The sequence below is a fragment of the Octopus sinensis genome, linkage group LG13, assembly GCF_006345805.1.
Source record: "Octopus sinensis linkage group LG13, ASM634580v1, whole genome shotgun sequence".
Lineage (NCBI taxonomy): Eukaryota > Metazoa > Mollusca > Cephalopoda > Octopoda > Octopodidae > Octopus > Octopus sinensis.
In genome coordinates, this window is record NC_043009.1 from 53,176,415 (window position 1) to 53,183,440 (window position 7,026).

General features: G+C 33.1%; 1 long non-coding RNA gene across 1 annotated transcript in view; it reads right to left on the minus strand.

Moving 5' to 3' along the window:
- Positions 1 to 5,663, minus strand: part of LOC118765865 — a 6,908-nt gene extending 1,245 nt beyond the window's left edge. The window contains exon 1 of the long non-coding RNA XR_005001760.1: positions 5,646 to 5,663. This is a non-coding gene — a long non-coding RNA (uncharacterized LOC118765865). The remainder of the gene's footprint in view (positions 1 to 5,645) is intronic.
- Positions 5,664 to 7,026: the final 1,363 nt, after the last annotated feature.

A 7,026-nucleotide genomic window follows, 5' to 3' on the forward strand; every position in this document is an offset into this window, starting at 1 on the left:
GAGGAAGAAAGAGAGAAAAAGTAGGGAGAGTATTGAGAGGAAAAAAAAGAAGATAGAAAGAAGAGAGAAAAGGGAAAATAGAAAGAAGAGAGAAAAAATATAGGGGAAAAAGAGAAAGAAAGAAAAGGGTCATAGTGCTAGAGCATGTATATATGTGTACATATTACATGTACATCTATATATATACATCTACACATAAAATACAAAATACAAAGTTATATCTTGATATCGCTAATGATAACAATACTCAAAATATATAACAGACTGGAATTGTAAGCCCGTCTCTTGCAATTTCGATCAATTGTATCTTGTCCTTCTTGTATAGAAGTGTGGCTACAATCCAGCCTACCTCTACTTCTGGGGGGACATTTTAAATTTTTATCCGGGACGTCCTACGTCCCAGATATAAAGGTAAAAATAAAATATTTCCACTTTGCAAGTTCGAGTCGAGTACTCCCTTGCACGCTCCGTTGACTCGAACCTTGCTTCTATTGTGGCGAATTTACCGCCTCTGGTTAGATATCTTTCATAGTCGCACCAAGACACATTTCGATGGTGCTTTCCTCCAGGTGTTCAAATATTTTTTCTCTACATTGTATACTTTATAGACAATAGTCTTTTCTTTTCTTTAATTTTTTATTATCCATCTGGACTATTCCATTTCTGCACGCTAATTTTATTTTCAATTTATTCCCATTCATGTGAAACCACTTATTCAAGTTCAAGTCATTGATGCAATTTTATACCAGTTGCTATTTTTACTTTTGTTATGTTACGATTATATTGTACTTTAGTTTGATTTTAATTATTTCTTACTACATATAATTCAATTATTATTATTTTTATTGTTAAAGTGAAAGTATCTGACATAAAATAGAGAAATGTTTTTGTTTCACTTTTAACATGTAATACTGAAATAGTGGAGAAGATATGATATTGCTATGGGCTCGCCCTAGGCAAGAAGCTGAACATTTTTTTTGCCCATGAAACTACATGGACCCTAAGTAAAGGATGTGTAAAATTTGAATGAAATTGGTTGTGTAGTTCTCAAATTTTAAGGAAACACACAGACAGACAGACAGACACACGTTCTCAGTTTTATATATATATAAAGATTATATCATATCATCTTATTATCTGTTACCTTTGAAGAGCCTTTGAAGAGCCTAGATGTGTGTGTGTGTCTACATACCCGTGTGCATATATATATATAAACATGTTTCATACAACTAATGATATGTACAGATACAGGTATCTGTACACACACACAACCACACACGTGTAAGTCTTAATACACATATATATATGTGTGCACACACGCACACACATACCCACATATACATACACATATACACATACATACACGCACACGCATGTAAACATACATACATATATGTGTACACATACATACAACATACATAAAAGTATACATGTACACACACATATACATACATGTATACCTATACATATGCACCCCTTATATGCTCATATATATATATATATATATATATATATATATACATACACATACACACACATACATACATACATATGAATGCATATACATATATATATACACCCCATATGCATATATATATATATATATACGTATACACACACACATACACACACATATATATATATACACATACACACACATATACATACATACATACATACATATATATATATATATACATATATATATATATGCGCACATACACATGCATACACACATTCACATATCCATGTATACCATACATACACAAACACACACACATATATATATACACATATACGTACATATACATGCACACACATGTACACACCCATACGTATACATATACACACATATACACATACCTATATATCTCCGTATATACAAGCACACACATGTATATATATATATACACACGCATATATATACATATTTATATACATATATACATACATACATACATACATACACATACATACATACATATACACACACACATACATATATATATATATATATGTACACATCCACACACACATACACCCACGCATGCATACATGTAAATCCCTCTATGTATAAATCTTCATACATACACACCCGTAGATTCATGTATACACACACGCAAAGACATCACATCTTCTAAGTATCTATCTTGTTTTGGGGGATATAACAGTTTTAATTAATTAATTAATAATTTAAATGCAAAGATAAAAATAAACGATAACATTAGAAAAATAAGCGAAATAAAAATAAAAAAATAAAAAAAACAAATTAATAATTGCTTTTAATTTAGGCACAAGGTCATCAACATTAAGATAGGGGAATAATCAATAATAATCGGTATTTTATTCTATCGACCCCGAAACAATGAAGGGTAATGCCGACTTCAGCAGAAGTCCGACTCAGATCTCATGGAGATTAACATGAGTCTTCTTCCCTCTACGGTAATAAAATAAAGCAATCTGCAGCTGAATCATAAGGATAATAATAATCCTTTCTTATATAAGTGCAAGGTTTAGTGAGAAATCAAAGTGATTACACCGATTCCACTGCTCAATAGGTGTTTGTTTTTTATTGACATCGAAAGGATGCAAAACAGAATTGACCTCGTGGAAATCGAACACAAACCTCACCTGGGTTAATTTGGCTTTTCATCCCCCACTCCTCAGGTTCAATAAAATAAAGTATCAGTCAAGTACTGTGGCTGATGGTATAGACTACTCACCACCAGCAGCAGCAAAAGAGCTGGCTTTGCGCCTGAATTGTAAAAAATAGTGTAAATTTTAAACAAACTTGTTGAGATGAGGCACATCAGTTGGTTTGAAAGCTTAACAAGCAAAAGAGAAATTATTATGATGAGGAAGCGTGGCGATATCGAATAAAATAAATAAAGCAATGTAATCAGCCTGGAATCGAACATTCGATCAAGTGGGTCACATTTACAACATTAAGACTTGAAGAACAAACTGAACTGCTCGACTCCTGAAAGACATCGTTTAAAATAGTTGAAACTCAAAGAGAAGAGGAAGAGAGAAAGGGAGAGAGAGATAGAGAGAGGGAGAGAGAGAGAGGTGGAGATGGGATGCAGAAAGAAAGACGGACTATTTAAATACACATTAGCACAAGATTTGCACGACGTTAATGTTGATGAGTCATGTGATGAACTTTATCGAGTATATCCGATTTGAAACACCCTAGTAACGTTTTCTAAATTATGCATGTTACATTTCGAATACTCCTCTCTTGTGGGATGTGTCTTCCTTAAATAACGATGGAATATTCGTTTGATCAAACTTGCTCTTTTGTCCGGTTTGCTTGCTCTTTCCACCGGTTCTTGTACCACTTAAAGTCCGAAAACCCAAGAATTGAGAAAGATAGATTAGCATTTCTCGTTGTCTTTTGCCATCTATTTGCTTTTATTCTGCTAGTCTTCTGCTCCCCCTCTTTACTCTTGGGGCTCAAGCATATTTAATATTTAAGCGGAGGACTGGTGCAGGCGACATCGGGGCATGTCCAGAGACATTTGGAGCTGTACCACACATGTCTAAAGGTTAGAGTTGTGTACCTTAGCCTATATCCTCATTGTCGTATTGCACAGGAATAATTTCTATTACTTGACCTACAATGGGTCTCTTCACAGTTACTACAAACCCTCAACAATACAAAGAGTTGTGGTGACTAAGGGTAGCTTGATTCTTACCAAAACTTCAGAAACCACGAACTGGAAACACATCGCTGGATGTAGTTTAATGTCTAATGAAGGAATCGAGAAGTTTTATATAGCATGTATCTATACGAATTGGGTAAGTGGTAGATTATTTTAAACTGATACGAAATCTAAGGAAGCTTTGAGATAGAGAAAAAAACTCTTCAAAGTGGTTACTCAACCTACTAGAAATAACAATAAATCTCTGCTGTTTAATTAAATAAGAAAAAGGAAATATTAAATAATATCGCTTAATATAGCTGCAAAAGGATGACTACAGGTGTGTTGGATCAGGGTTGATCTGTGACAAGAAAACTATTAAAATTTGCTTTGTAAAGCGATCGGCAACAACAATACAGAGAAATAACACAATGTCTTCGGACAACTAACACAAAGAGGAGGTGTTTTTAGATGACTAATACAGAAAGAGGAGGAGCGTCTGGATGATTTATACAGAGAAATGTGTCTCGACAGTTACAGGACGCGACAAACTTGAGAGGGTTGAACGTCAATAAAATCGATATCGAAGACTGCTAACTTTTTATAATCCCAGCCTATAATCCCTAAGCAAATATGACAAACGATTTTCGCCGACACCCAAATGATTATTCCAATTTACAGCTATCTTACATTTGTCAATGATAAATATCATACAATTATTTTACCACGGAAACAGGTTTTAGTTTATACCCCTTTGTGTACAGAAATATGACTACGAATCGCTGAGAAATTTTAGTGACTTGCTTATTGTCAGAGTGGACAAACGCGGAATTTCCTTTTGAGAATTAGATAATTTTCCCACACACACACACACTGTCAGTCTTTAGATAGACAAATTTCTTGTTGATATTCTCGATATTTTATTTTATAAAATGCGTAACTTGAATGAATAAAAATGTTCGAACTAAAATAAATCAATAAAAAAAAACAATTTTAAAAAAGAGAAAAAGGAAAACGTTTCAAGCATCATGATAAACCAATGTGAATTTAGCAGGAGCAGAGAAAATGTTATGGAATAATTGTTACATGTATTAAAAGAAAAACACGAGTGTAAGTCCGAAAGTAAAGCAGATTTTACTTGTATTACTCCTTGATTTACCACGTATACACGTGGGCGAACCAGAATGTTATTCCGAAAAGTTGTATTACTTTCTGACTCACGTTCGTACATTTAATAAGTTCGTGGTCAAATGATTGCAAATAATAAATATCCAAACTGTCTTACTTTGAAAATAAACTCGTTTATTACGATTATAGTTTAGAACGTTACTATACATTAATATTTTATATATTAACTGAGCACAGTCAAATGGCTGAAACAAGTAGGCGAATAAAATAAAAGAATAAAAGAATAACCGTAAAATTCTATTATTTAAACCATTCCCATCAATGTTTCAACAGCCCTTTCTTGTACGTAGGCCTTTGTTCGATAAAAAAATATTAATAACCCATCTCCCACATTCTTCTTGATGTTGTTTAACCCTAGAACTACCTTCATCGAAAAGACAAATGACCAAAGACGCTGCTCTGTCTGTGCCACTGTGCCATCACATATCTGTCTTTCAGGCTAATATACATACACACACATATATATATATATATAATTATTATCTGTTTCCCAACGTGGAAAAAAAAACTTCCAGTTGGGAAGCAGTATCGCAATAATGATGACTTTGTACAGGCGGTTGGTAAATGTTTTGACAAACAGGATGAAAACTTCTTCGCCAGTGAGATCCAAGCGCTGCAGTACCGATGGTAGAAGTTTGTGGCTCACTTTTTGTGGAAAAGTAAACATCAATGTTTTTTCTATAAAATTATTTTAGTATTTTCTACCTTGAATTTTTTCCATATATATCAACTCGTGTGTTCCTTTTCAACCTTCTACACACACACACACACACACACACACACACACACACACACACACACACACACACACACATATATATATATATATATATATATATATCTGTAAAAGTAATATGTGATAATTATTCGGTAGCCATGATAAAACACCGAGTTTCGAATGCCGAGGTAGAAATCCACGCCGCCATCTCTCCAGTAATCTGGCCAGCGTCGTGAGACAGGTTAATTTTATCCTAGCGATGCATCTAAGAAAGGGCATTTTTTCCGATGGCCACATAACTGAAGAGATGTTGGTGTGGATTTCCACCTCGGCATCCGAAACTCGGAATCTTATCATGGCTACCGAATAATTGTCACATATTACTTTTTCAGATAAATTCCTCTATTCACATAACATAATATCGAGGTCTCTTTCATTCTTTTGTTGTCTTACCATTTATATATATATATATATATATATATATATATATACACATATATATTCTTTAAGTTCGTTTACGGGAAACGTCTTTGAGCATGCACATAAAATCTCCTATGCAATTATGCCGGCTACGGCCTAGTAATTCTAACAGTAGTAACTCCACTTGCAACAGAAACTGTTATATAACCTACAATAAATATTGTAATAGTAATGATAATAATCCAAGGATGGAACATGTATGTTTTGTTATGTATGTATGTATGTATGTATGTATGTATGTATGGATCATAGAAGAAAGATATAAACAGGTTAAGAACTAGTATCAGGTAAGATTATGGCATTTGTATGCGTATAAATTGATATAACTTGAGGGTAGAAATGAATGTTAGACAAATCAATCAAAAATAAATTGAAGAATGTTCATAACGGTCGTCACATGGGTGGATGTTGTGGTGGAGCTGACGGTGATGGAGTTAGTGATGATATTCGTAATACTGCTGTGTAGTGAATCTAGATTTTTAAGGGAGGCAGTTACAACTTGTCTTAAAAATGCCTCAAATCTTCTGCAATGTGCCTGGTACGTTTGAATTTATTTATGCTTCAAAATGTTATATTTTTGTTTGCTTTGTTTTACTTCACAAAACAGACTGTTCGTTTCTGTCTAATGAGTACTTTAAAATTTACAAAATTTAACAGTATAATTAAGAGAGAAAACAGACGAGCATTTTGGGAGTATAAGCATATTTAAAGATGAAGTAATGAAACAATAAATTACTATCTTATTTTCCAAAGTATTTGAAAGGGCGTCCTAACTTTTTGTTATGATGTTTAAATAAAAATGCTTAATAACTTTATATACATACATATATACATACATACAGCGTACATACATATGTATATACATATACATACATACACACACACACATCTATGTCTATAAGTATATTAGGTTGGTGCATAATTATTGCAGCTTTTTTCAATAAATTTAATTAAAAAAACAATAACAACATTTAACAAAAACATCTTAAAATGATT